The 4020-nt window shown below is 48.8% G+C and overlaps 1 non-coding gene across 1 annotated transcript; it reads left to right on the top strand.

The window, feature by feature from the left end:
- The first annotated feature begins 3233 nt into the window (after positions 1-3233).
- On the top strand, positions 3234-3399 carry LOC139274433 (U1 spliceosomal RNA). The gene has a single exon (XR_011595491.1). It is a non-coding gene; the product is annotated as a U1 spliceosomal RNA (small nuclear RNA).
- The last annotated feature ends 621 nt before the right edge of the window (positions 3400-4020 follow it).

Consider the following 4020-nt stretch of genomic DNA (forward strand, 5'->3'; position numbering starts at 1 on the left):
CCCGGCAGGAAGATCTCTGATAGCCTGGCGCGACTCAGGGATACGATCGCCTACGTGTGGGACAGGAGGGTGGACACCTGCTTAATCAGCTTAGACCAGGAGAAGGCCTTTGACAGGATATCGCACACATACCTGATGGACGTGCTCTCCAAAATGGGGTTTGGGGAGGGTATCCGCAATTGGATCCAACTGCTCTACACAGACATCAGTAGTGCAGTTCTAATCAACGGGTGGGAAACTGAAAGCTTTCCAATCAGGTCTGGAGTCAGGCAAGGTTGTCCTCTCTCCTCTGTCTTGTTTGTGTGCTGTATCGAGCCCTTTGCCGAGTCCATCAGGAAGGATGCGGGCATTAGAGGGGTGACGATCCCAGGCAGCGGAGGCACTCGGGTCAAGACCTCCCTGTACATGGACGACGTGGCCATCTTTTGCTCGGATCCGCAGTCGGTCCGTAGATTGCTCACAATCTGCGACCTGTTTGAACTGGCCTCGGGGGCGAAGGTTAATCGCAGCAAAAGCGAGGCCATGTTCTTTGTAACTGGGCCGACCGATCCTTTATTCCCTTCACTGTTAAGCCAGATTACCTGAAGATGTTGGGAATATGGTTCGGAGCGGACTGGGTGGGCGCCAAAAACTGGGAAGAGCATTCCGCCAAAGTCAAACAGAAACTGGGATTATGGGAGCACCGCTCCCTCTCCATTGCAGGAAAGAACCTGGTCATCAGGAGTGAGGAGCTCTCAGTATTGTTGTATGTGGCGCAGGTCTTGCCCATCTCACGCTCCTGTGCCACGGCAATCAACCGGGCTGTCTTCCACTTTGTCTGGAGGTCCAAAATGGACCGTGTCTGCAGAGACACGATGTATAAATCCTTGGACAGTGGAGGAAAGGATGTTCCGAACGTGGCCTTCATCCTGATGGCCACCTTTGTGTGCGGCTGCATCAAGCGGTGCACAGACCCTCGGTACGCAAACACCAAGTATCACCTGCCCCCGGTGTTGCGAAGAATGGGTCTGGCCACGCTTCCACGAAACGCCCCCACCAGTTGGACCATGCCTGTTCATCTGTCCTTCGTGGAAAAGTTTTCAGAAAAAACCCCTTTGACAACGAGGCTATGAAGCAGTGGTCGGCACGTGAGGTCCTGAACGCCCTACGGAAGGAGAGGGTGGACCCTGTCGGGTGGTTCCCTGAGCTGACTGTCGAACTTGTTTGGCAGAACGTCTCATCGCCAGAGCTTTCACACAAGCACCAAGACGTAGCTTGGTTGGTGGTGAGGAGGGCCCTACCCGTCAGATCCTTCATGCACAGCCGGGGTTTCAGAGACACGGCACTCTGCCCCCGAGTTGGCTGTGGTGCGGATGAGACTGTCATCCATCTCCTTCAGGATTGCCCCTTTGCAAGGCAGGTCTGGAAGGAGATGCAGTGGTTGCTGTCGAGGTTCATCCCAAGCAGCTCCGTAACGCAGGACTCTGTGCTCTACGGACTGTTCCCAGGGACACACACCGAGACAGACATCATCTGCTGCTGGAGGGCCATCAACTCGGTGAAAGACGCACTTTGGTCTTACCGAAACTTGCTGGTCTTCCAGAGCAAGGCGTTGTCCACGTCTGTGTGCTGCAGACTGGCGCAATGCAAGATCCAGGAGTACATGCTGAGGGACGCACTAAAAATCGGTGCAGTCGCCGCAAAGGCACGATGGAGAAGAGCCACAGTTTAAAGCCCTTCCGCCACGGTAAACCCAGGGGCTTGAATCAGTATAAAACTCCCCTCGGGCTGTACTTGTAAACTTTTTGTAAACATAGAGCACCATGATCTGAAAACACCTATGTAGTGCCATGTATAATGCAAGTTCTGTTTGGTAATGTATGTTGCAAAGAAATGTAACTGTACCCTCACTCATTCCGTGTACCATATAGTGCCACATGTAACGTAATTTGCTGACTGTTTTTAAATGTATCCTGGATTGTACTGAATTGTTCCTCGAAATGTAAAGCAAGCAAATTTATTGAATGTAACTGCCGTCAGCATCCAAATGTATTGTGTGGAATTGCTGACCGGATCCAAATATACTGAACTGTTTTCCAATGTATTGTGCAAATTTTTATATGAATAAAGTATAGTTTGAAATTTAAAAAAACAAGCACCAAGACGTAGCTTGGTTGGCGGTGAGGGGGGCCCTACCCATCAGATCCTTCATGCACAGCCGTGTCTCAGCAGAACGGTACGGTGCCCCAGAGTCGGCTGTGGGGCGGACGAGACTGTCACCCATCTCCTTCAGGATTGCACCTTTGCAAGGCAGGTCTGGAAAGAGATGCAGTGGTTGCTGTCGAGGTTCCTCCCAAGCAAATCTGTAACACAGGATTCTGTGCTCTGCGGACTGTCCCCAGGGACACACACCGAGACAGACATCACCTGCCGCTGGAGAGCCATCAACTCGGTGAAAGACGCACTTGGTCTTCCCGAAACTTGCTGGTCTTCCAGAGCAAGGAGATGTTCACAGCCGAGTGTTGCAGACTGGCGTAATCCAAGGTCCAGGAGTACGTGCTGAGGGACACACTAAAGATTGGAGCAGTCGCCGCAAAGGCACGGTGGGGAAGAGCCACAGTTTCAGGCCCTTCCGCCATGATCAACCCAGGGGATGGAATCAAACCCCCCTCGGGCTGTACTTGTTAATCTGTTTGTATACATAGAGCACCATGTACTGAAAAACACCTGTGTTGTGCCATGTATAATGAAAGTCTCTGCACTGTTTAGTAACTCGTAAAGAAATGTAAATGTATTCCCATCCGTTCCGTGTACTGCTTTCAGCTGCATAGTGCTACATGTAACGTGATTCTTGATCAGTATTGAAATGTATCCTGGAATGTAATGTAAACCTGATCTCATCTGCTCCATGTAATACCCTTATTTGCACATTACTACATGTAACGTGATTTACAGATTGTACTGAATTGCACCTTGAAATGAAATGCACGCTAGTGCATTGTATGGAACTGCTGTCAACATCCAAACAAATTGTATAGAAACATAGAAAATAGGTGCAGGCGTAGGCCATTCAGCCCTTCTAGCCTGCACCGCCATTCAATGAGTTCATGGCTGAACATGCAACTTCAGTACCCCATTCCTGCTTTCCTCACCATACCCCTTGATCCCCCTAGTAGTAAGGACTTCATCTAACACCTTTTTGAATATGGAATTGCTGACCGCAAGGTACTGAACTATTTTCCAACGTATTGTGAAAATTTTAGATGAATAAAGTATATTTTTGAAATAAAGAAAAGGTTCTCCCAGGATGAGGCTAGCCCATTGCACTTGGGGTGTGCTGACGCCTGCGATGTCCCCAAATGCGGGATACTCGACTGCAAAATTTGTGGTAGTGGGGGACTGCGTTCGCGCTCTCCCCTGGCTTTACAATTAAAATCAGAATTTCAATTTGTAAACTAAACATTTGCTCATCAATCTCACAGTCTGCTTCAATTACAGCTCTACTTTATTTCCAACAGAGGGAGCTACAAAATTGCCCTTCATCTCCTACATCTTTTTCTTCTACAGTCCCCCGGAGCCCACCATCACTTCTTTCCACACTGATATCACTTCCAAGGTCACACATCACACCAATGCGGGATCACCTGCACCACCTTTAAAACTCACCAGTCAGTCTATTCAAATGGCCCGATAAGGCATACCAACGCTCACATTCATTTCATCTCCACGCTCACATTTATATTCATCTCTGCAGCTACCAAATTCCACATTTTACACAAAAAAATCAACAAGTATTCACACTTGCAACTCACACCACATCCAAAAACATTTTCAAAGCAGCATTTACCTCATGAGTACTTTGACGGCTGCAAATCGCTTTGCGGTCGTCAAAGGCACTATATAAATGCACCTCTTTCCATTTCCACAACATTTTCAATCTTATTAACTTCCAATAGGACCTCATCATCATCATCATAGGCAGTCCCTCGGAATCGAGGAAAACTTGCTTCCACTCCTGAAGTGAGTTCTTTGGTGGCTGAA

Source organism: Pristiophorus japonicus, chromosome 9 (genome assembly GCF_044704955.1).
Source record: "Pristiophorus japonicus isolate sPriJap1 chromosome 9, sPriJap1.hap1, whole genome shotgun sequence".
Classification (NCBI taxonomy): Eukaryota; Metazoa; Chordata; class Chondrichthyes; family Pristiophoridae; genus Pristiophorus; species Pristiophorus japonicus.